The sequence below is a fragment of the Falco biarmicus genome, chromosome 3 (genome assembly GCF_023638135.1).
Source record: "Falco biarmicus isolate bFalBia1 chromosome 3, bFalBia1.pri, whole genome shotgun sequence".
NCBI lineage: Eukaryota > Metazoa > Chordata > Aves > Falconiformes > Falconidae > Falco > Falco biarmicus.
In genome coordinates this window covers 93,369,788-93,396,436 of record NC_079290.1, presented here as the reverse complement: position 1 = coordinate 93,396,436, position 26,649 = coordinate 93,369,788, and the positions used below count along the sequence as shown (strand labels likewise).

Below are 26,649 nucleotides of genomic sequence, written 5' to 3'. Positions count from 1 at the left end.
TGTTCTGTACCTGAGGTTTCTTTACGCTTTATCAAAGGATGCTGTAGATTTGGGCATTAGCTATCTGTCTAGCCCGATTATTGAGCACAAGTATGTTACACCTCTATAGAAAATTGAATCTACTTTTTCCCACCAATTCAGCTTTCATTGCACTAAGAGGATCTTAGAGCTCTTACTGTTGTTTTATGTATCAGTATTTCAGTAAATCTCATTGTATTGTGTGTATGTAAATGGTAAGTGATTTTAATTTTTTTAAACAGTATTTGATGTGTAAATTCTATTGATAGCACACTGCAGTTCAGCCTTCTGGAATTTGGTAGGGCTTTGGGGGCTTGTTTGCTCTTGTTAGGGATTTATTTTTGTCCTTTATAAATCACTTTTTCATTAATTTTACTTATCATGCTGTGTCAAGGTACTTGCAGGCCTGGTGCATTCTCTAAATCCAAGGGGGGTGTGTGTGTATTCTTAATATATGAGCCTGACTTAACACCTAAACAGTCTTCTAAAGCTGCAATAAATTTTCTGTAGTTTTAGAAACAACTATTTTGGCTATCAACAGTAGTTTTCTGCATCTGGCTATGAAATTCCTCTAACTTTCTTACCCATGTTCCTGCCCCTGAATGTGGTTTAGATAGATTTAGAACGTGGTGTGTATATTGGATGTATCTTTATTTATCAACAGAGAAATCTCATTTAAGAAAAACATTTGGGAAAAATTAGTGGCTCTGTTTTGAAGGAATGTAGAAATGGTATGGGGAGTAGCAGAAACACCTATGAAAGAGTAACAAAAAGTGGCAGGAACACCTTCTGTTTCATTCGAAGGAAAGAATAAATGATTGGCTTAACAGGAAGTTAATATAGTCCGTTTTTTCCTTTAGAGAAGCAAAAACTCTTTGTAATTTTTTTTTTAGGCTACATGACATTCTTCGTCATCAAAAGACTGACTCTTTGCTCTCCTATGACATCCTAATATTTAGCATACTAGTGAGACTGAATTCTTGTAGACCAAATTATGGAAAGTCAGGTAAGTGGCATTTTTCTTTATTATATTGCACAGCTTTTACATTATACACAGTTGGTGTACAGATACACTGTAAAACTTATGTAGGAGAAATACGCAATATAATAATATTAAAAAGCCACTTACCCACCTTGCTGTTTGTGCTTCCACTTCCATGGTGCAGTATTCATTGTATGATGGGCATGAAGTCACCTGTACAGTGCATACTGGGGCATGTAGCTGCTAAAGAGTTAGTTCTTTCTTCTTTTTTTGTGTATCTGATGCACAAAAGGATGAACACAAAGGGCAGCTGTTACTCAGCTTGTGCATAGTGAGAACAAAGTGAGATCCAGTGATTGTTCTCTTTGGTATTTGACCATTGCTGTTCAGTTTGCTTTTTCTTGAGGTTGAGGGCCAGTTGACATAGGTTGGAAATTGCTGCAAACCTAACTTGAATTACTAGGGCTAATACTGTTTTCTGCTACCATATTAACAAGCATCAGCAGTGACTTAGTTTACAAAACTGAAAGCTGCTCTTAACAGTAGTGAGTTAAGGACTTTATTTTTTGTTTTGTTCTTTTACCTGTGCACTCCGTTCTTTTACACAGGAACTGGTTACAGAGAAACTTTACAACTACTGCAGCAAACTAAGGATATCATTATTGTATAGATGAACAAAGACCTAGGGAACCTGATAGGAGTAATGCTGTCTGGTTTTATTATTATATAAACAAATTCCAAATGCCAATGTTGTTTAAAAAGCAAATTCTGTGTATGTAAATTATACAGAGCAGAAAAGCAGTGTTTAGTTTGATCATGGTATATGCTTGCCAAACTGTAATTTCCATTGTTCTCTCTTAAAAGTAACCATATGACTGCTCTCTGATATATGTGCTGCAGATTATTTCTGGTGTAGAAAGTGACATTAAGTAGTAATAAGCAGAGATTTCTATCCTTGTCAGCTTTCAGATTTTAAACATATTTGTTTTAGCCTTATTTTTTAAGATCAAAATATTTAAAATCTTTTTTTAAATCAAAAGGATATTTTTATTTATGGGTCTTTACTGTATTTCCTACTGAATCTAGGAAGGGTCTTGCTCTTACCTCATGGGAGAAAAAACTGCTTTGGGAATAGATAAACACTGCAATGTCAATCAGCATCATGATTTTTTCTGAAAACTTCTGCAGGGTGAGAACAGGAATTGGACTAAAACAGCTCCTTTAGTCTTAGCTGTTGTAGTGCACAGCACCTCCCATAAGAAATAAATAAAGTTGTGAGCATAAAACAGCAGTGGATCCATAAGGGTATGCCTGAAGCCAAAGCTGTAATTCATAAATTGTTTCCACAAAAGTCTACTTGGTTTTTTTTCCAATTAGAGGGGAAATTAACATGTACGTTTGAACTTCAGTTTGTGGAAAGCTGTGCGTGTTTCATCCCAGTTGCAGGGACAGCTTTGACAAGCCAGGAAGAGTGTTTTAATATCACCTTCAGTGCCACCCTTGCCTGTCATAATGAGAAAGATGCCTGTTTGGTGACTGCTTTTTCCCAGCCCAAGCCAGCTGCCTCCAGCTAGACCTTTCCTTGGGAAGATCAATCACAAAATTGCATATATATCTCTTGGGAAATTCAGTGTGTGTGAGCAGTAAGCACAAACATCAGTGGAAATTCCCCATTTCAAAATTTTCACTGACTTTGAAAGATTTCCTAGTGATCATGGTAATATTCAACAAACATAAATAAAGAGCGCTCTTTATAACTTAAATAAACAGCAAAGCATTTTTACTAATTATTAGGCATGAAAATAAATCTCTTCTCTCACATCTAGGATTGGTCTTCCAGATAAGGTTATAAGTATGTTGTCCTGACAGTGTAGGTAATTTATGGTACAGCCAGAGGTGTAATTGTTCTGTGCATGAAGAGAGGCTTTTAGCTTCCAGGGATATAAAGTATTTTTCATGAATATTAAGTAAACTTTAATGATTGAAGGAAAGAGCAAAGTGGAGGACAGTCGTTTGTATCCTGTCTGAACTCGCCTGCAGCCACGTTAATGTTTGTAACAGATTTAGAGTATAGCTGAAATAACAGTAAGGATTTCCTCTTTCCATACCCTTTTCACCATTTTCTTAAAAGCTACATATAACTAAAAGGGTGAAGGGTATTTGCTTATTTACACTTAATTTACAGGAGGTATTAAAGAAAAATGGAAAGTAACTGTAATCAGTGCTGTTTGAGAAGTAGTGATAGATGGCAATTGAATGGTTTGAGGCTATTAATTGCAGTGAGATTATACTAGTTGAGATACCTTTGATGTCAGGTGCTTGAAATATTAGTTATTTCAAAGACAAATTGGGTTATAAATTATTAGTAAATCTGTACCAAGGTGATTAAACCCACTTGTAAACTGTCAAACATGGGTACTATTTCAAGTTATAGTTTATTCAGTTTATTCAGCTGGAAAGGGAGTTCAGAATTGAGTTTAGGAGTTATGTGGGAATATGTGGAGTAAGTGAGTTACTTTTGAGACTGGGCTATTCCTGTGCTTCCTTAATGAATTTTTGTTCAGCTTTGAACTTTCCTTAGTCCACCACTAACCTTTTCGTCTGACACTGTAGAAGATGCTCTAGAGGGAAGAAGCTGCTTCTCTAAGGCAGACTTATGGACTCGCTTGGCCACTTGGGGGAGATAAAAGCCAGCAGATCTGTACAGCCCTCAGACAGACCACAAATACGGTAATGGCATCCTCGAATTCCCACTCTGAGGGTCTACCATTGCTAGGCAGTACTGTTCTCAGTAAAACTGTTTTTTTTTTCCAGTGGGACGGATAAAATATGTTGCACTGCATGGGTCTTCTTGGTAATACCACCCCATGTCATTCTTCTTATCATTAATCAGATGATGTTTATTGAAGCAGATAGAGAATTCCTCAGTGGTTTGGTATTGGATTTATTGAGTTTTGAGGAATGAGAAACTGAAACAGTGGAAGCTGAGGAACAGTTCAGTAGTTTACAAGTCCTATTAACTTGTTTGTGTAGCTACGGAATTTTGCTCTATGTTCACTCCGCATGCACACACAAACACTCAGAGGACTGCGGTCCCCTACACAAAATAATTAAACAAAGCTCAAAGGCTTGACAATGTGTACATCCAAAGCAGTGAAAGGGGGGAAAAAGCAAGAGGACATCTTTTTCCATTTATTTTTCTCCCACTAATGTTGTTTCATTCCAAGCTTGAAGCTTTCTCACTGAGATGTTGTTTGTGGTGTGTGGATATTTGCAGGCGGGTGTTAGCACAGCTGCAGGCATTTCAGATGACCATTTTTTACTCTTCAGTTTTTTACATAAAATGTTTGTTGTAGTCATGACAAAACTTGGCATTCTAGATATTCTGTTATATGTACTCTCAAAAAGTGCAGTCATCCATGGGAAATGTTGTCCAGCAATGTCCTGTTGGTAACTATAATAATAAAGAGGTGTAGTTTATACAAAGCAAAACTTCTGTGATGAGCATTGTGGTTCCTCTCCAGTGCCCTGGGCTGGAGCTAGGGTCTGGGGGCAGGAGGGCTCTGGATTTCATTCTATTTTGATTTTTCTCCAGTGATCTTTCAGTTTCTATTTCTTTTCAGCCATTTCTTGTAGTTGAGGAGCAATTCCTTCCTCCTCAGTCCGGCTGTGTATCTGGCGTTAGGTCTCCGCTCAAATGCCACTGTCTTGCCAGAGGTACTTCCTGCAGGCTCATTCTCAGGCATGTTCATGCTGGTTACCAAGATTACAGGGTAGGTGTTTTCTTAAGTGACCTTGCATCCTCCTGTGCTGCAGTGAGTCTTGGTCTGCTGGGATGGATCCCAAGAATGGGGTTTTCCATCCTGGCCTTGCTTTGGGACTTCATGACCCTGCAAGTTGGCCTTGTGAGGTTCATAAGCCTTGAGGCAACTTGAGATCTTACCCAAGCTGAGTCAGTTCTAATAAGGAAGTTGAAGGACCAGAGGTCTTGTCACTCTTCTGGCTCACTTCCAGCTTGATAGCAGGACCACAAACACTGCAGGATCTTGTTCCTTTCTTCCGTCTATCAGCACTGTTCTCCCCCTTTGTTCCAGCCAGCTGGTGATGGATAACTGTCGCACCCAGAGGAGATGGAGCTAGAGCACTTCACCATTCTGTCAGTCAGTCCTGCTGGACTTACTGTTAATGCAACCCCTTGCACCATCAGTGTACGAAATGTTGATCTGCCTTATTAGAGCTGCAGTAGTTTGCTCTGTTGCTTTTGTGCTTTTTTTTTTTTTTTTCATTTCGCAGATCGCTTCTCTGTCAAAGCTGAAAGTGTGGTCTTCTTCTGGCATTGCAACTTATGGCCTACAGTGACTTTTTCCCTTCCTCACTGGGGCCTGGCATGAGTCTTTCCTCTGCTGCTTGTAACAGGCAAGATCGCCTGGCTGCTTGCTGGGAATATCTGAAGCATGCACAGGACATGTTGGCTCCTTGTCAGAGATCACAGGCATCAAACCTCTACAGCATCATAGAGCTGTCTGTGAGTGATGCCACGTTTGGCAAACCTGTCCTGCAGATGCTGTTTACCTGGAAACTCCCAGGATCTCCCTTCCACATAAACTACTTCCTCAGGTCACCCACTGCAAATGCGTGTAGGGCAAGTTATTGAAAAGAAAAAAGTTGTTGATAAACAAAGACTGATAAGTCTTTGATGTTTGCAGAGATGGGATGTCCATAAAAAAATTCATAGCCTACCCTCATTCTTCTGTTCATTAGAGAACCTGCAGTATATATTTCAGTCATATCATGAAACTAGTTATCTCTTCAAAGGACTAAACTTTACAGTTATTTCAGATAGTTCTCTCAGCTAAGAAAATAAATGTTAGCTCTGTTAAGTGTTGTGTTATTTATACATGCTTTTAAAAACAAAGAAATTAATTAAAATTAGGTGCCACAGAAATAATTTTACATCACTTAATCCAAAAAGCCAAATATCACACACTTCACATAATTCACATGTGTGAATATTATTTTCAGATGTTTTGAGAGGTGACTTGTTTCACAATATGGCTGTGATGGAATTAACAGAATACTGTGCCCATATGATTTGTTATGAGGATGGGTTTTGGTTTGTTTTTAGACATTATAAATAGCCATATAAATGCACCTGTCAGGTATTTTTACATTTTTAAAAACACTCCATTACTTCCAAACTCAAAAAGTGAAAAAGTAAAAACGTTGCATCCTCAGTACAGACTTAACATCCTCAGCCTTGTTTTGACTTCTAATTCCCTGTGTGGTTTTGCTTTCTTCTTTGCTTATTTAGACTTATTTTCCACTCAAATATTTTCTGGCTTTTAAATTCTAATGGCAACAGGTATTTGAGCTGGTAAGGGAACCGTTTATCCTTCAGTGTTGTTCTGTTCCAAGCTTCCAGCAAGCATTTAGCATCTGTGCTGTGCAGGAGTTCAGCTTCCTTATACTCTGTAGGGGAGATAATCCATTCAGCAGAAATAGTTACAGAATAAAGAATATTTAATATAGAATATTTAAATTCCTGAAGCCCCTGCAGCAAAGTAAACATGGCTGCTTGAGATGGGAGGGAAGAAAGGACAAAACAACATACTCTACATTTAATACGTTCAATAGTTCCATGCCTGCCTTCAGAGGGTGCAGCATCTGGCTGTTGCCCCTCTCTTTTGCCAGAGGGATTTCAAGCATTTTGTGTCACTTTTACTTGCTCCATCACAGAACCCTCTGATTGCATCCTCAGTCCAGAATCTTTTAAGCTGGTGAGGAAGCATCAGTCATCATTCATGCCTTTACAATCTGGTGTTTAGTTGGAAGAGCAGTGTCCTTGGAAGTTGTAGCGTTTTGCCAGTGCCCAGCTCAGGAAGGAGCATCAGAATTTCACCACTTCCTTTTTAATCTTGGTCACGTTTTCCTTAATGCTGTACAAAAATTCCTCTCGCTCGTGATGTTCAGTTATAAAGTATGTGGTATAGATGACATTTCACTTAAGGAGGGATATGTTGGAACATCGTGGTTTATTCAAGTGAGTAATTACACTACATATGATTTTAATGTTTTCTTGTGGGTGAGAGAAGAGCTTTTGGCTTTTTAATGTTTTGTTCTTATCAATTTTATTTTTTTTTAAAGAGTTGATTCCCAAAGCCGTAACAAGAATTATAACAGAGGTTTGCTGCTACCCTGCTATTTGTCTTGCAGAGCCACCTACCCCTGTTTGAAGTGGGTGTAGCAGGCTGTCTCAGTGTAGGTGAAGCGTTCTGAATCGGCAGCATTTCTGCAGGCACTTTGTGCAGGCTCAAGACTTGGTAATGCAAGGTGTGGCTGTAAATAAAGCCAGGCAGGGGAGGGTGAAGCTGGCTGAGAATTTCAGTCTAAGGTAAAGCTGCTTTCCCCACAGCACACCATTTGTCACTCAGGAAGCAGTTAAAGGCTAAACTGGGAATGAAAAGTTGTATTCCAAAATAAATATGTAGAGGGGAAAACAAAGAACAGTGTATTTCATTCTCACCATGTGAGAAAAGTAATCACAGCCCATGCTTTTGTTTGCTGAAAATAGGTTTGAAGGGTGCCTCCTTCGCATTAGGCAATTTCCTGAATGATCACTTTGAGTCTATTTTTGCATTTCTGCAAAGAAGCAAAATACTGTTCCTTGTATATGTAGAGAACAACTGTTTGTTCCAGTAGACAAGAAAGTTAGCTAGTTCTGCACACTTCTTCAAAAAGCTTTGGTGTAGAATAAGGGATATAGCACAGGTAATGTATAGTTCTTTCGGTGAGTTCTGACAAAAGCTTGCTGACCTTGTGATGATGTGTGTATAAGAGGAATTTGTTGTATTTATTATCTTCTGTGGAATGACTGTCACTTAGGTCATGTCCATGCAGGCAAGTATTCCTAATGATGCCCAGGCTGTGGTGTCACCTTTTGGGTAGCAGGTGCTTGGAAGAATGGGGAGAGTTGTGTGTTCTTTCACCAAGCCTTTGTTCCTTGCTGTTATCTGACATCTGTTGAAGCCGTTGGCAACACTGAGCTATTAGCTGATGATCACCCAAGTTTTTAATAGGTGTGCAAGCCACCTGTACTTATTAGACTACACATATTGATGTTGCATTATCTGCTGCCACCACTAGGTATATCCCTAGTGACCTTTTTAAGAGCAGGGTCACTTTCTCCACAAAAATATTTGCGTCTTTTTCAGTTGGTTATTGTGTGTGTGCATGCATTTGTTTTTGTAGTTCTGCAAGAGCATTCATGTTTCACTTCACAGATTGCTAGGACTACATCTACTGTGTTTAGATCTCAGTTTTGCTTGGAGAATCTCCTGCATCCTCTACATGTAGTAACAGTCGTCTTCTGCTTTATAGAGTGTGTCTGTAAGTAAACAGCAGTTTTCAATAAAGCCTCCCAGTCTACCCCATTCTCTTTATTATTATTATAAACAAAATTTGAATGCATCATAGCCCAATGGTGTTTTAAGTCAGCTTTACCCTCTGCAGTAGGATTGTGTTAACCCTTAATGACATCTGAGAAAACACCTGTTAATGGAGCTATAAAGTGGTTCGTGACAACCAATGCTAAAAGGTTTCTACAGTCTGAAACAAAATACGCTTCCAACTTGAATGGGAACAGGTTCAGAGATCTGCTGTGGCATTATAGGATCCTACAGTGAAACCTGTGGTTGTTTCTGATTGTAAATTAATGGAGGATTCTTCACAGTAATGGTCATCACATTGGCGTAGCAGTAGCTGCTATGTGCACTGTGGCAGTGAATTGTGTTTTTTAAGAACTGTAATGTTACATGAAAAGGATCATTACAGCTGAACAATCCAACCAAAACACCCTGAACAAATGAAGCTGCTTGTTTAATAGCAGTCTGTCAGTCAGTGCTGTATAACTGCTTCGTGGTTTCAGTCTGGAAAGGCATCTCTGAGGACCAGGGAATTAGGCAGAGAAACAGCGCAAGAGACTCGAATAGTTGCTGGACAGCGTGCTAATGTAAACCCAACCTTATGCAGTTGTTTTGTTTTCTGCGTGACAATTAAGTATTTTAACTTCTCTGTTATGTAAAGCAAGAAACCAATAAGGTTTAATTTCATGAGTTTGTACTCATACTAATAGAGACAACATTCAGTAATTACCTGCACTTTTTTTTTAAATTCCTAAGCAGAGCAATCCCTTTTGTTAGACATGCCAGTGTATAAAGAGGCTTTTCTTCTTTTTTTTAAGATTGTATGTTTGCTCCTAAAACAAAGTTCATGCAAAGAACAATTATTTATAGGAACTTGACTTACTTTTCATTATCTTTAGTATGAGATGACATTGTATTAATTAATGTCACCACGGTGATAGCAAAAGTATTACCTTGAAAATTAGAATTAAAAAGAGGTACCATCTGTAAGTTTGGTGCTAGACTTTGCTTGTGATGGTGAAGTAATTCAGTTACTAAAATTACTTAAATGAAGGATAAGTTTATAGTTGCCCTCTGATTCATATTCACTTTCTATTTTTTTGTAGGTGACTTCTGGCTCAAAAAAGCCTGGGCAGAATACTTTCTTTTCCAAATACATAAGTATAAACAGGAATGGCTAGTATACCTGTTGCAGTGGATTTATTTTTCTTTAATCCTCTGAAAGTATATTGCTAAAGCCTGCCATTTGTGGCTGGGTCTCCTTCGGTCCTTTGTTGTTGAAATTTTACATCAGTGTCCACAGGTCTGTGGAATCACTCACTGTTTAAACTTTAGGGGGAAACTATGATGTCTTCAAGGTACTGTTCTAGCTGGGGATAGCCCAGTCAGCATCTTTATACTGGGTTGCAAGATGATGAATTGAACATACAGAAGGAGGATGTTGGAGGAATCTTCAAAATCTTCCTTATGTAACTATTTGGACATTATCATGTTTCTATAATTTTCTCTGGCAAACCACTTTCAAGGAGATGGGCAGGGGAAGTAGCTGGTGTATACAGTTACTAGGCAGTCTGAATAGCAGAAATCTGTATTTGTATCTTATTTTTGCAGTCAGAGCTTCCCTGAATGTTAGCAGGAAGCAAGGGGTCTCATACAAAGACCAGAACATGGCAGAAAATTCTGGGGAGAATGTAGAGCAATTTTGGGGAACTATCCAGATGTATTTAATTCTTGCTGTAATTAAATGGTCTTTCAGAGCAATGATTAATGTGGAATCTAGAGGTTCACTGTGGGAACTGTTTCCTTCACATTTATATGTTGATTGAAACTAAATTATATGGCAGAAGGTCTAAAAATACAAAATGTGCTGTAATCCCTGTTTAATTCAGCAGATAAATGTCAAGTCATCTTTTATGTCTTTGATTATGCATTTTAACATTGTTTTAACATGTGGCATTATGTATTTTATTCTATGGGAAAAAAGAAAAGAGAGGCTTTCTGGGCTTGTGAATTTTATACTGCTAGAATCAGAAATCTCTCCTGAATCTGCCTTTTCATAACAAATTAGAATAGCAGTCTGTCTGATCTCTTGGGGCTTCTTTTTTTTTTTTTTTACTTTTTAAGTCTTTACTGAGCTAGTATTTGAGGCAATACAAAATTTAGAAATGCAGCCCATCAGCAGTTTGCTGCATTCTAGTTTCTGCATCCAGAATATTAAGGAAGTATCAATGAAGTTTAATAAAACACATTGAGCCGTTATGCAACTATATATTGCTGCAGCAAAAACATTCCAAGTGTTTTGTAGAAAATTAAAGGCTATCATCCTATTAACATGAAATAAAATGTCTTTAGAATTCATAAACAAAATTAATTATGAATGCAAATATATGGAATTTAAGGAAGGAAGTAGTAGGATGCATGTTTTTAGCGCATCCTTTTTAGTGGTTTTGCCATACAAAAAGTACAAAGGAAAAGGCGGCATTAGAAGATGCAAGACAGAGTCTCCTCTAGCTCTCCTTTCTTCTCCAGCACCTCTCCCAGGCTCTTACACGTCCTGCTGAGAAGGGGTTGGTGTGTGCCGCTTCATGGAGGAAGTTTGTTTGGGAAATAAAATGTTAAAAGGAAGTAGTTCACAACTGCTGCTTTTGGAAAGGAAGAAGCCTTGTCAGTAGGAGAAATGATGAAAGGAAGAGAAGATTTAAGGGCACAAGGTTTAAGGATGAATTAACAGAATGAAGCAAAGTGAGAAAGGAAAAATAAGTATTAGTTGTTACTGCATTCCCCCAGGTACTTAAGATTTTCACCTCCCTGGTATTATTTATGTGGGTTTGACCACCATTACATATAAACAAAAAACAGAGAGATGCAAGTCTTTCCCAATTAGTGTCTGCCTAAAAAGTAACCTACTTTTTAATTATGTCTCTGTTTCTTATAGCTTGCTGTCCTGAATCTGTCAGCTTTTACCACCTCCTTTGTAAATTATATGCCCTGATGTTAGGCAAAAAAATGTAACCTGTTCTATAGTTGATGATTTGATACAGATGCAAAATCACATCAATGTTACAGAGACATTTTGCAGCCTGTGGTAGTTGCACCTATTCTGCCCATCCTACTGTTGTACAAGATGTGTTAAATAAGAGAAGGTTCTTTAAGAAACACTTTTGTGTTTCTGCTTGAAGATGTACGTTACTTTGGTACATAAGTAAAATGAAAAAGAAGGACCCCCACCAGAGTGTTCCTGTGCTATTCCCCGGTGTAATTAAGGTCTTGTGTTGATTTCACAGTTCAACATATTGGTGTTGGTCGATGACACTAACTCTGTTAGAAACCAAGGGAAATTGGAGTCTTTTTTTTTTTCTCCCCTTTTTAAATTAAATTGTTTGGCTGATGTGTCCAATTAGCACTGGTCCAATTACAAGGTACCCTGGTGAAGGGGAGCAGGAAGCAATACATCTCACTTCCGAAGTAGAAACTTCATTTTATTTTTAATCGGTGCTATTAAGGAAGACTTCCTTGGGAGTAGGCTTCACTGAGGGTTTGTTCATTATCAGCTCAAGGTAAAGCCAAAAGGAACCTTTCTCATTTCATACCAGAATTGATTTTTTTTAAAAAAAAATAAATAACAAGTGTATGCACAGGGGGTCAGTGCATGTATTTAAAAGTGGAGTTACCATTGGTAACACAGCTGATTTCCTTTGTTGGAAAAGTCATTGTTCATTACTTACCTGAAATGAAAGGTTAATGCCCTGTAGTGATCTGAAGAAACCCCTACAAAAATGCGCAGCAAGGATCTAATGTTATTGTGCAATAGTACTTTCCACATACTTTTCTTCAGGTAAGACGGACACAGAAAATAGCTGTTGCTGTTCTAATAAATATATTTGATGTAAAGTAGTACCCGGTGTACTGGAAAATGAAAAGGCTCCTGCTACTGTCAAACAGAGCTGTCACCAAGGGCACAAATTTTGCTTTCTTTATTGATGTTTGCAAAACATGCTGGCTATACTTTGTATAGAACTGCTGTACTTTTTTTCCTTAAAAAGCATCTTTGTTGTAGTAGTAGTAACTTATTTTGTAATGTAGCTGTTGCTTTAATTGCTTTCTCGGTAGCTTAAAACTGTTACTTTTGGCACATTTTTTTTCTTCTTGCAGTTTGAACACAATTGCAAATGAGATCTTGTGTAGTATATTTGATATTCAGGTATTCTGAAGAATTTTGTTGGCTTTCAAGCAGAAACTTCAGCACTTCAGAAAGATCAATTGGTTGCCTCACCGAGACGTACCTGTGATGTAGGTTAAACCAAGTCACTCAGCAGCTCAGGGAAGACAATGCAAGATACGTGTTTCAAACCAAAGTATTTCATGGGGGTAGATTGCAACCATCAGTCTGTAGTTGAAGAAAAGCTTTAAATTGGCACTGCCACAACAGTCCTGCCTGGTCCCTTGTGTGGTATGAGTAGTGGTGTGGCACAGGGGAAAGGGGATCAGGCTGGCTAGGAAGCTGTTTTTTCCACACAGGTACTAAAGTGGTGGTGGTGGTTAGCCTGGCCACTTTCCCAGTCACTTCACCAAACAGCTGTACAGATGTTGGTGTCAGCAGGAGCAGAGTGGGGAGGAAAAAATACAGGAAGGGGCATGGTTGCTTTTTTTGAGTGACAGTGATAGCCAGTAACGGGATAAAACGTGCATCAAATCACAGCCACTGGTACTTAAAAGCTGCAGAATAACATCTCTCAGCTTCTGAAAGATGCAATGGGACCTTAATCAAAGGTATGCAAAGAGCATCTTTCAGCAGTAGATGTTCTGTTCAGCAGTTCCACCTTAGAGAAACAGGAGGCTGGTTTCTGGGCAGCCCCCAGACCAGAGGACCAATCACTTAACAAGCAGTTCCTAGCAGAGTCAAGCAGCAGAGGGGGAGCCCACGGTAGACTGCACAGAAACGTCAACCCAACCACACGAGTGAGGACAGCTTCAGGGCTGTTGCTTCTCACAGGTCAAAGATAACAGGCACGTGATCTCCGGTGCTTCTGAGTAATAATTCTGCCAAGACTAACTTGGAATATGTGCAAGAAAGTTTTCTAATGATTTAATATGCGGCATCACTCTCAGATTTTCCTCTCATGCTGACCATTCTCAGCTGGGCCATAGCCTGCGAGGAGATAACATTCCATATTAAATATGTATCAGCAGCTTCAATTTATTTAGTGCCAAATGCTGCCAAAATGTCTTTTTGTCAATGATATTAGCATAGGTATTGGAATACTGTGTGAAATTTCTTTTTAATCTGCCCCTACCAGTCGATAACTGAACGTTACCATAGATCACAGTCTGCTGAACCTAAAATTATTGCTTCAGTCTAACTTTTCAACATTGAGCAAAAACTTCTAGAAGGCACAGATCTTTGCTTTGATTTACTTGAGTGATATTTGATGAATTTGCAAATTTAGACCATTTCAGTTAATGGAGATATGTATTTTCCTGACATAATGGACAATTTTTAAACCCAGTTATCTTCTTCCTTTTTCGTACTTGCCTTCCTCCCCAGTCTTCTTCCTTCCCCATTATCCTCATTTCACTTACTATAATTTTTTCCTTTCTTCATGTTTGGTAGTTTTAGCTTAATTGTTCATAGAAGGCACTCTACAAATACTTAAATTTTGTTACTGTACTGAATGAGAGATGGGGCTGGGGAAGAGCTTTGACGTTATAGGCAAATGTGAGCAGCTGAGCTAGGTTTGGTGCAGCAGGTCCTTCTGCTGACAGTTGCTGCTACCTCAGCTGAGATGCAGTAGCCAGCTGCAGGCACGTCCCTAGCCTGCTGCAGCACAAATAAAAACTATGGGTACCTAAGTAAGCTTACTTAATTTTGCATCCTGGTAGACTAGGAGCGCAGGTGCAGCCAGTTGCTGTACCTCAGCTGAAGGGTTAGAACTTCTTAGGCCACTGATGTGTACTTACAGTTGTCAGGCCACGTGTTGTGCTAGAAATGCTCCTCGGGAATTGGTGTGTGAAAAACAGCTTGTAAATTAGCTTTGGGAGAAGTCCTCAATGACAAAGCTTGTGTGGTGAAACTGTTTGCCCTAAGGCAAAGTGGGGGAAAAAGTACACAACTTATCCAGGAAATTGTGAGGAAAACCGCAGGCTCGCTCAGCACCATTGCAGCTCACAAATACATCTCTACCAAAGCGATGAAACACACCGTTTGTGTGTGACAGTTGCCTTGTACAGAATTGCCCTCCAGCTCTACGTATTAGTTCTGGTTTTAGCTGCTGTTCTTTAAAGAAACAGCATAAAAGGGAAGAAAAAAATCACTTTATTTCCCATATGTATCTGTAAGTCTTTTCCTCCTAAGTAATCCTTTTCTACTGCAGTGGATAATTGGTCAATCGTGTTGCTGCTACCTGCGTTAGCCTTCTTTTGACTTGTCAGTTTGCAGCAGCCTTTCTCTAATTATGTTTGCAAATAAATTTGGGTGTGCTACCTCAGATAATACTGCTTATCTGCATAAAGGTGTTTGCTTTCTGTTTTTTCCCTTTTTAGTTTACATGCTATTCATTTTGCTGAACTGGTGAGAAATGCAGGGAAGGGAGGGGAAATAGTAGTATACCACAAAGTAGAACAAGAGTTGACATCAGGTTACATATTAATAGAGAATAATAATTTTCAACCGCAAGAACCTGTTCCAAAGAGAAACCTCTACAAGGTTTTGTGATCTTTCTGAAATCATTGTTAGTTGAACTGGTGCTTTTCACTCTGAACTTCCAGGCTGTGTATTGTGCCCCTGCTTTTTGTGCTAGTATTTAGAAGAGTCTCTATTGTGAATAGATTAAATGCTGTAAATATTATAAATTTAAATTTCCTGTCTGTTTTTGAAGGTTTTGTGGCACTTTTATGTCTGTGCTTCTGGCCATAGTTCGGTTGACATGTTTTCAGTGTCAAAACAAGCAGCTCCTCACCTTTGTTGTGATAGTGTCTCCGTTTGTGAAGCCAAAATGGTTATTTAGATGAACAAAGCTGATCCAGCTGAAAGGTAACTTGTTCTATTGTTGTGGAATAAGAGCAGTATCATTCACTCCCTGGTTTATTTTTTAGTGTTTGTTAGAAAGTTATCTTGCTCACCTCTGGGCCATGAAAGCAATTATCATAATAACGAAGAAATAACGGAGTGGTGGTGGAAGGACCTGCTGAACTTGGTACAAGCAGCATGACTGCCAAATAGATGTGGGCTCAAACATCCCCAAAAGATACAGTCTGTTGGGGAGCTGAAAAAGTTGAGACAATGTCTGCATTAATGCATAGAGCAGATCTGTAAAACATATCAGTAAAGCAGAATCCTTTGTGTGAAGAGCCTGATGTCTGCATTGTATATGCTTTGGGATTTGATTTTTACTGTGGACTAGCTGTTGTCTAGTCCTGACAGCTTTGTGCTCAGTTACTGCTGGGGCACACGCGGTGTGCTTCTGGAGAAGATCTGCAACGCAATTCAATCAGAGCAGAATCCAGCCCATGTACTCTGAGATGCTGGGCCACCACGTGGAGCAAAGCATGGAGGATGAAGGAATTCAATTTAAAAGTGTGCTCCATGTATAAAGTAAAAGCTCAGCGTAGATGCACTCCAAAAGACTTGTCCACAATGACAAGAGCATGTGTTTGAACAAGGAAATTAGCGATGGCTTTCTGAGTCCTATCAACGTGTTATAACTTGTAGGCGAGCTTCCTTCTGAATTACCTTTATTACTGAGAGAAACCTTAAAGTAGAATAATTAGCAGGCTTCAGCTGTACACACAACTGAATTGTGCTTCTGCCAGTGTGAACCCTTGTTCAGTAGTTGGTGCTAGTGACACTAGTGTTACATTTATTTGGTGTGTTGATTCTAAGAAGCACGTGATGGCATAAATTACAGGGACTTCCAGTACAGTTTTGGCAAACCTAAGCTGAAAGAAAAAGTAGTACAGATGGCTGAAAATAGTAGTAAAATATTCCATTTCATGTCTGCAGAAACCATTTAGTGATTAAAGAGGTGTTATTAATGCATCAGATTCACTTGAGGGATTGCGCTTCCATAATGTCCACTAAAACAATGATACTTCTATTTTTGTTTTTAAGTGTAGCCCTTGCCAAGTGCAGGCATGTTTCTCTGCAGCTATGAAATTGATTTATTGACAGTAAGGAAAATGCAGATTCTCTCAGTGGCTTCTGTTTTCCTTCTGCCAGCTGAGCACAGTAAGCAAGCAGTAGCATGGCTGTCGTTTTCTGTCCACCATTGCCAAAATTCAGTCTTATGAGTCTTATGCAAAGTAGCGTATTGATTTCATGCTGACAGTAAAGAAAGATGGCAATTTTTATACCTTAAATAAGATCAAAATGTGACCTGCCTATGACATGTAACACACCACTGGCTCAAATGCAACGTTTCGTAGTAAGTGAACCTTAGAAACTTTCTGCAGCACTTAGGAGAACTCTGGGCTGTACAAAGCTTTGATCAAGACTGTTTTTAGAGCACGGTACCTATGATTAGCCAATGTTTCATGATTGGTGGTGAATGCTTCTTACATCACTGCAGGAAACAAGGCAAAAATCTCTCAGGGTTTTTGGTTGCAGAGGTAAAAAGCAGGGCTTTATTGCAGTGTGTGACAAAGTTGCACAGCACTGATGGGCCCTGTAATCGCATCTTCTCTGGAATGCTAACAAAATCCTTTACAAGCATCACTGTAATAATGCAGGGTCATTTATTGATCTTTAGTCTCCATGAAGAACCACAGTCTTATCGATTCATGTACCATTTACAAGCCTCTCTCTTGCTCTTAAAACACCTTTTTATTGGTACAGTTTGGTAGTTTCTGTTTGGTTTATAGGTGTATTTCCTCAATTCTTCAGTGGCAGAGAGGTAAACAGATGTGAGTAGGAACCTTATAAATTGAAAATTTCCATGTCTCCAATTAAATTTATTTTCTGGATACATGGGTACTTTTGAGCTTGCTGAGGCAGCCAGTTAGTGTTGAGCTGAAGAAGCCTTTGTTTCTAAAAAAATCTAAGAAAGAATAATTTGAATAATGTCTTTTTAAAAATTCTTTTCTCTCTCAGATTTAATAAGTCGTACTACCAAATTAAAAAATTATCCCATTAAATAAAGTGTGATCCCACCTAAAGCACATTGGACTTTTGCTAATGGATTCAGTGAGAACAGGATTTAACTTCCACATTTTCCTCCACTAAGTCTATAGAACAATGGTCTTCCTGAAGAGAACATCTTTTATAATAATGAATATGCAGATCCATGAACTGGGGATTTAGTAGAGTTACACCATGACTGTTACCTGTTCTTATGTATCCTATAAAATGTTGTGTCCCTGTGATGAGTGTGCTGGAATCTTGGCCCTGCAGCCACAGCTCCATTTATGTATTATATCTGGCAGGTTCCAGCACCAGCAGCTGTGTGATGATCCTTGGTAACTAGAAATAAACTGAGCTAATGCTGCGCCTTGCACCTCCAAGGACAGAAATGCTGTGGTTTTCCTCAGTTTAGATGGATGCATTGTGTGTTTCTTGTTTTATAAAGAGCATGCTAGGAGAAAGGAAAATAAGAGCTTGTGGAAAGATTTGTGTGTTGGTGCCTCTGTGTAGGCTTTGTGTAAAATAGGTGCTGAGTTTGGTCAAAGGCTTACTTATATTTGGCGTGAGCTTGAGTCTGTTTCTAATGGATGCAAATGTGAATAGGCAGTTTTCTCAACAGTCTCAGGAGTCAGAGAGTAGCGTTTGTGGTAGTAAAGGCAGACTGAAGCTGAAACACAGTTCTTCAATTTTTACTTTGCTCCAAAGGACACGTGCATGTTGTTTCTTAGGATATTTAAAGAAGTAATATGTTGAGAGATGAGCACCTGAATTTCAAAATGTTTGTACCTGAAAAGTTCTGTCATCTCTTTCATTTACAGTAATTTATCTCAGCAAGTGGCAAACCTCTAATATTTTTTTATGTTTTGAAAAGCATCATTGCCATGCTTTTGGCCTGGATGCCTTACACACACACACTTTGGAAAGTGTCAGTATCACTGCTGAGGAATGCACTTTCTGATAACAAGACTGTTTTAAGTTACTCCTTTTTCAGAAATGTGTATGTTCACCCTCTGGTATGAAGTAATTTTTTACTACTGTTATGTCACCCTTGCAAAAAATACATATATTTATTCAAATCATCCTGGGGGATTAGACTCCTTTTTGCTAACTAGGACAAGATTCAAACAAGCCTTAGCTTTTTTCCCCATAGTTAAAACAACTGTGTTGCATTTGCAAATCAGTGGCTTTAAATCTTTTTGAAGAGCAGATCCATGGAGATGCTTCAATGTTTTGTTTAAGTTGCTGCCTTTTGTGCAATATTGAAGCTGATGCTTTACAGGTATGCACTGGCAATCAGTAACTGCAACGTTGCTCTTTTGGGAGTGTCAAATTCTAGCAGATTCTGTGCATCATTGTCCAGCAACTCTTTTTACTTTAATTTGGTTCTCTATAAGGGTTTTACATTGTAAGTGAAGAGCTTAAAATGGTACTTGTAGTTTTTAGATTGTCATTTTATAGATAGTGGTCAATTTGCCAAGTACCTTCCTCTCTAGTACCCTTTCCTCCTGATCTGCTTTTCTGTATTAATGAGTGAAAGTTTTATACGTTGGTCTGCTTGTGATAAATAGTTTATAATTTCATTTCACGAGCAGCATACACAATTTGTGGATAGACAGAACAAGAGGAAAACACCTTGTGCAGCCAATTCCCACTGTAAACACTCTAGACTAAGCAATAAACTTTTGGAGGAGCAGGGGTGGAGAGCCTGGTTTTTTGAACTCCTTAGCACTTGTAAGCAGTTCATGCATGACTCATGTCATGCAACCAGCAGCACATTTTGTCAAAACCATGGGCGTTGAGCAGGCCAGCAAACCCGCAGGACTTGTGAAGGTTGTTCAGGGATGCAGTTGAACTCCCAGCTCTGTCACCATCTTTCTCTGTTCAGCCTGGTACGCAGTGTGTGCATCTTTAGCTGCAGAGTCTTGTGGGACTGAGCTCATTAGCTACCACGCCTGTACCAAGTGCCCGGCTTTCTGGAGCTGCTTGGATTCTAGCAAAGTGAGTATCTTTGTTGTAGCATAGGAGGGATGTGTAAACAAAAATATGAGCAGTGATAGCTGATAACATCCTACTTTCAGGTAATCTGTGACTGTACTTCTTCCAATAACACTTAATGTGTTTTTAAATTTTTCTACATATACTCTTCTGACTTTTCACAGTTCACAAGTTGATACTCAGGTAATTAAGGGGGAAATTTCCAGTGGGTACTTTACAAAATATTTCAAGTGACATAGAGGTAGTAAGTAAAAAATAACCAACCTATTTATTTCCCCCTTAACCCCAGAAAACTGCTTTTTAAAGATGAAGCCATTAGTACCATCAGGTTGCCCAGAGACAGTATCACAGTTCCCACAGTATTTTTTATTTCCTTGTCTTTGGGACCTTTTGCATGTCACTTCATAATCTTCTGTCACAAGTTTTTTTAAGTCCAGGTGTTACGTCAGTACATATTTCTACTCCAGTTGTTCTAGTTTTGTTTTTCTAAATACCTTCTGCTAGCTTATGGCTGTGAATATAGTCTAATGTGAAGGTCTGTTCTGCATATTCTATATCTAATCCAACCTGTGTCACCTAGTCCTCATGTTCCAATACTTATCTGATCAATTCCCAGCTGTTACTCGGTTTCCAATTTCTGCTGTGAAATTCAGAAATGGACAAGCTATTTCTGTGCTTTATTTACAGAGGTTTACAGAAAATGGCCAGCAGGAAAGTACAGCAGTGAATTTCCCTTTTCCTTCAGGACTGTTTCAGTCCAAAGGGCAGTAAAAACCACTATGAAGAGCATTGCGATTTTTGTGGTTGTACAGGATTTCCAATCTGTTAGTTGGATACCATTACTAAGGAAGGTAAAAAACAAAGCAGGGAATGGGCATCAATGGGAATTGGTTTCTTGGTTAGAGGTTTGGAGGTTTTATGGAAAAGCTTGTCAAACTGTAAGATGGCCTCAAAAAAAAAAAAGTAAGGTACTTGACCTTTCTATCTTTAACGTTTCTCTTTTGAAGTATTAAGACAACAGTGACTATGATCTTGTCCTTTCTTTCTTTCCTACTTGTAATTCTTTGTCAGAAATAACTCATCTGTCTATGTGTATTTCTTGTTTGATCCTTTCAAAGACAAGAATGAAATTCACAGCACTTTTGCTGAGATGGGTTTCCACTGAGAATGTGGATCAGAGACCAGCAAATAACAATATGTATGACAATAACAAATAACAATACAGGAAACAAGTTTTTCTGTATTTGTAAGAATCAGGCTTTAACCATGAAGACAGTAATAGCCGTTTTGCTATTGTGTACAATACTAGGCTGAGCACCAAAAATCCTAGAAAACAACCTTCAAAAGGCAGGCATGTTTTCTGCTGTCTTCCCTTGTTAACACTAATAGATGTTGCTTTTGGGTTTGTATGTGGTAGAAATCTTCCTATTTCATCTACGTATCTCTCAATAATGGGTGAAATTCACTGTCAGCCAACTAAAGCAGCAGCAGTCATTACGAATTCAGTTCGTTTCAGAAAGATACTTCTTGCTTAAATAAGTCCCATTGAACATTACGTTCAACCATGTTGTGAAACTGGATGATAATAATTCTTTGTTCAGTAAAAGCTCCCTGTTCATCTACTTAACAGAATAGGGTCAACCGCAGAGTCAGAGAAGAGCAAGATATGATCTCGATGGCTCTTAAAGAATCACAACTGTTATGGAAGAACAAGATTTTTTTCAAAACTGACTAGGTGTTCCAAAATAGTGGGACCTGGAATGTAATGATACTACTATATAAGCTGTGCCATGTAAGACCACAACAATAGAACCTCTTCCACACTAACATTTCTATTATTTAGTGGCTACAGCAGTAGCTAAACATATATTCTAAATGTTGGTGGTGCAGATGGAAAGGTGTAGTCTTCTAGGTCTGCACAGTGTTAGGTATATCAGAGAGAAAAGTACAAACAGAATTACAGCTTACATCCTAATATGCCCTTTTATTTTCTCATAAGAAAATAACTTATAATGCTTCTAAATCCTGTTGCTAATTGCACTGCAGAGCAGTGGCACAGTGCATCCAGACAAGCTCGAAGTGAAGCATGCTAATTTTAGTCAGTGGTGGCTCCAAAGGTCAAATCTTAGCACTAATGTATAGAAGAGCACCCACTCACCACCACCACTTCTTCTCCCATTTGGAAACCTCTTTTAGATGAGGTTCTGTTATACTATTTAGTACACAAAGTGGAGTTCATAGTTTGAATATGTGCAGAATTAGTTTGTTTTTGTGAATCGCAAATGTTTTGAATAAATATTCCAGGCTTGATATTGCTGAAGAGTGGTTTTACTATACACTTTATGTTGGGGAGTTGCCTAGCAAGGTCAGTGAAATGAAAATATTTGCTCTGGCATTCAAGCAAGTTCTAAAAGAGCTTAGGCAATATTTCTGCTGCAGAAAATGTTGATTTAGATCTGCCCAAGTTCTGCTCTAACTTGTGAATCTGATTTTTATAAAATAAAATAAAGTTGTTTGGTTGTTTCCTGCTTCTCCTTATGTGCTGAATTCGAATACCATTATCAGATATGCTGCACGGTTCTGTGTTTTATTGCTTTGTTGTGGGTTGGTTTGGTTTTTTTATTTCAATGCCACTTTATGCTTACTCAGAAAATATGGCAGGGAAATAACCTAGGGTATCTGAGCTGTGTATTAAAAATCACCTATTAAATGTAACCTGCTTTAAATTACTCAATTATATATATAAGAAGTAGATTGGTGATTCTGTTTTGCATCTTAGATTATGTGCACAGAAAGGAACCTGTACAGATATTTGTACTTTCTGCAGCCACGGTCTCATGGTGATCAAGGAAGGTCAGTGAGGTATGGGGACCTAATGGAGTTGTGACCCCTGCATTTCCTTTACAAAGATTAAGAAGATTAGTGTTTTCATCAATATGATATTAATCTTTAATATACTTTGCATGAAATACTAGTGTTTTACAGGGTTAATTTTGTTAAGTTTTACGTAATAAAATGCAGCTAGATTTCAGGGCACCAACATTTGTCATGTATTTGACACACAATATAAAAGTTAGAAGTTAATATATTGAGGTTTGCTTTGCTGAAGAGAGAGAGATTGGATATCCTTCATTGCATAGAGGTGGGGTGAGTGGATGTGTACCCAGTAATGAACCAGCTGTGAAAACAAAGGTACTTTGTCAGGAAGGGGGGATGTGGACAAAAGCTGGAAACCTGTCTGCTACCTTGTAAGGGAAGGAAAAGATGAGATGAATGAGAAAGAGAGGTATTTTTGATGGAACCTACCTCAGTATAGATAGGTTAATTGTTTGGGGTTTTTCTCTTATTTCTAAACCTATGTCTTTAGTAAATGTTCGCATGTTGTCAGTTTGAATTTTATGAATGAATAACTGTATGTCCTCTTTATTGTAATTTGGATTGATGCTGAATAACAGCAAAGCATAAAGTGAATCTGCAGACCAGAAGTGTAGAACACTTCACACGTCCTTGTCCTCTAGCGTATTTTTTTGTGATACCTGAAGATCAAGAACAGCGGATCCATTTGAGCCGCTTGAGCCACGTGATGAGTTTGCACTGCAAGAACTAGCTGAGGAAGCAGGAGTTTCTTCTACTGTCTGTTGGTTATATTCCTGGCATGGATCAAGGTGTTAGGGGGCACACTCAAACACCAAAGATTGTGGAGAAAGTAACACTGTAAAAGCATATTCACTTTTTTTTTTTTTTTTTTCCCCTCTCTCAACCTGAGAGACTGGTGGGAGGTTGTATCAGTACATTGTAACTGAGAGAAATGGATTGTTTGTTTTTTATGACGAATAATGGCAGTAGTTCCACTTGGATCCAAGTTGTGTTTTTGAACCATCGGTCTCACGCCAAAGAACTGGAACTTGCAGTAAAATATAGTCACTAGATACCTAGCTGCTCACCTGGGATAATACCATATGGAACAATGCATGCTTTGGGAAGCCAGAAATTTCTAATAACAAATGCAGTCATTTCCCCATTTCCTGCCCATAATACGTCATCCTTTCATAGCTGCAGTTTGGAGAATTGGGTGGGGTACATCGTCTCCTTGTACATGCACAGCCTCTGGCATTATTCATCCACAACCTTTGTCTTCTACAGGAGCTGGAAGTTTTCAGTATTTGAGAAGTCTTAGCTGCCAGTGTGGGTGCATAACCCAGCAGCCGTGCTTAAAGTCCTGAGATAGATCTGGAGAAGTTAGTTTTGTTTTGCATGTTTTAACTTCTTTCAAGGTTAGAAGAGGATGTCTGACAGGACTGTGTGCCCGGAAGGTCCATGTCTAAGCTGTTTCCTTCCTGCAGACACCACCAGTCATTTTTACTTGGTGCTTGCTCTTGCAAGGCCTTTGTATTCATGTTATTGCAGTCGTGGTTGTACTACAAGAGAACATTTTGAAGTCGCTTTGCAGCTGCCAGAAAATACTGTATAGGAAGCTTCTCGCTGGCATTCTTAAAAAGGTCCCCTAAGTATACCCACATTATAACATTCAGTAACAGGACAAGGAAAATGAGGTAGTGACCTGACCAGATCACTTGTCTTCAGTTGTTCAGTTGTAAATCATCATCCATTAGAAATTATCAGCCTCTGCCTTGTTCTCTTGCTTCCTTTGTATCAGGAACTTGCATCAACAGGAAAATCTGTAAGGACGAAAGTCATAATTGGTAATGAATAGACAAAATATTAACATTTCACCTTCTTTTGTGCACTACTTGGGCCCTCTAATTCACTTTTCTCAAACTTCATCAGTTTACCTTGTATATCTTGACTCAGAGGCAGCAGCATGGATCTGATCAGCAGGAACTAAAAGTCGCCTGTGAGTGCTGACAAGATTCTTCTCGATGTCAAGTGGACCAGATGGCTGAAAAATCATTTTTTGTTTACATGCAAATACTCAAGTTTTCTACCAGACGTTTTAACCAGGCAGGGGTTAAAAAAAGTTGGTATTACTGCATTACATCACAGCAAACTCGTGAAATTTAACTGATCCATTTGGCAAAATGTTTTTAATTACCTGTGATGAAATGTGCTATTGCATAACTGAACATATTTTTTCCAAATTACTGATTTAAGAAAAAGTTTGCAGTGCTGAAAGTACTACACAGTGTTTAGTACAAAACACTGAAAAAGTGAGACTTGCAGTAACAGGTAGGAATCAGTACCCAGTCCATTTCAGTTGTTAAAACTGTACTGATTATGACCTAAAAACTGCTTTCTCTATAAGAATCTACTTACCTAATTATTTTTAAGTAGATAATATTTTATTTCTGTTTGCATTATTTGCTGCCTTATTAATTAAGTCCATGCATTTACCTGTCCTTTGTATTTCTCAGTAAATTCTCCTAATTAAGGAACGTAAGTCAAGGTTTTTCTGGTAAGTAGCTAAAGATCAGTACAAGCAGCTTGGTGCTTCCATTCAAATTTAGGAGTTTTATTAACAGTCTTAAGGACTCTCTTGTTAGGTCCTAGATGACCTTTGAAGCTACCATTCATGTACAGAAGCAAATTCCAATAGATCTGGTTTTCATCATTCATCTTCTCAATAACATCGATGAAAGGAAAACAAAACCATACCGAAAGCTAAAACAGTTCTAAGGGGAAACTTCAAAACAGCTTGTTGAAAGCTTACACTGCTACAGCGGTACTGGCTTGCAGCCTGGTACTGGCTGCAGTCTGTAGGAAGGTGGTGGTGGACTGTAGGTGTGTGCCTGGTCCAGCCTAGAGCCATCACCCAGAAACTCCCCCAGATCAGCTGCCCTCTGGCTGCTGTTCTCACAGTTGCCTGTTGTTGACAACAGGGAGAGACCCAGTGTTTATCAGCTCTTGACCAATGCTGCAGGCCGTATAACTCTTCATTAAATGTCTTTTACGGCAGGTCTGCTTGGGGTTGTACTTACACTGGCAGTCCCCCTGGTCTACCTTTTGCACTGGGACTTAGAACAGCTGTGCTGCCATGGGGAGAACCGAAGCAGCATGGGGTGGGGTTTTTTTCTGGAAACTTTCTTGGGCCACATCTTGTACATATACAGTCATAGCAGGGTTTTAATACCTCCCGTAGCCTGCCCCACTAGTTGGTTTTGACTCTGTGAGTGATGCATTTTTCTGGAGAAGCAAAGGAGTCAAGATCCTGAGTCTTGGTTCTTGCAAGTGGGAAGGAAAAGTGCCGGTGTACAGTTTGCCTGAGGTACCGTTTTAGAGTCCGGGCTATGTTGTATTGTGTATATGACTCACAACAAGCATCACGGATGTGTCAATGTACCTGCAGCGCCATCTGACAACCCTTAGCATCAGGGAGTGGCGGGCATGGAGCTGCTGTGCATGGGCTCCATCCCAGCAGTGGTGCCCCAGGCCCTGGGGCTGCTGCTCTCCAGCAGTGAGGAGGGGGCACGCTCCGGCACCCAACACTCAGAACTGGCTGCTGCTAACACCAGCAGTGCCAAAAACCCCTTTAAAAAGAAAAGTGGGCGCAGGAGGGTGAAGTGTTCCCAACTTGATGTTTAGACAAACATGATTTGTTAAGTGGCCTGAACTTTGGTAGGTCTCACTGCCTTCCACAACTTGGGACACTTGAGGATTAAGGTACTCGCTTGTATGCTCAAATAGGAACTAAAGCCTCTTATACACACGTTTCTGGTAATGCTGATGCCACCGCTTGCTGTTGTCCTGTTGATCTTTTTTGTTGTTGCTGTTACACAGGCTGTTGGTTTTTAATCTCTTCAACAGCTGACATACTGTTTTACCGTTTAATCATTCTGCCACTGTCCTTGCAGACCTCACTGTTTCCATAAGGCGGCAACTGTCAAATATTAGCCAGGATTTAGTTATTTACTTTAGTTCTTTACATAAGGACTTACTTACAGCTAAGACATGCTTTTTATCTTTCCTGAAAGATACATTTACTTTCAAGGAAGTATGGATTAAAATGTGTTCTTTACACTTAAAAGCCGTTTGCTCCCTCCTTTTCAGTGAGTGATAACCTAGCGATGTAGGTCAGTCCTTCAAAGAAATGGGGGGGGGGGGGGCAGTGTTTATGAGGGGGTGTCTTATTTTTGTACTAAAACATATGAAGTGACAAGAAT

At 39.1% G+C, this 26,649-nt stretch overlaps 1 protein-coding gene across 6 annotated transcripts in view; it reads left to right on the top strand.

The window, feature by feature from the left end:
• LYRM4 (LYR motif containing 4) overlaps nucleotides 1-26,649 on the top strand; it is a 91,818-nt gene that overhangs the window by 44,405 nt on the left and 20,764 nt on the right. For 3 of the 6 annotated variants that reach the window (XR_008821002.1, XR_008821001.1, XR_008821000.1), the window contains one exon: nucleotides 912-1,024. The exons of the other annotated variants lie outside the window; for them this stretch is intronic. The gene's annotated coding sequence lies outside the window, so the exon portion shown is untranslated. The remainder of the gene's footprint in view (nucleotides 1-911; nucleotides 1,025-26,649) is intronic. 6 annotated transcript variants of the gene reach the window in all.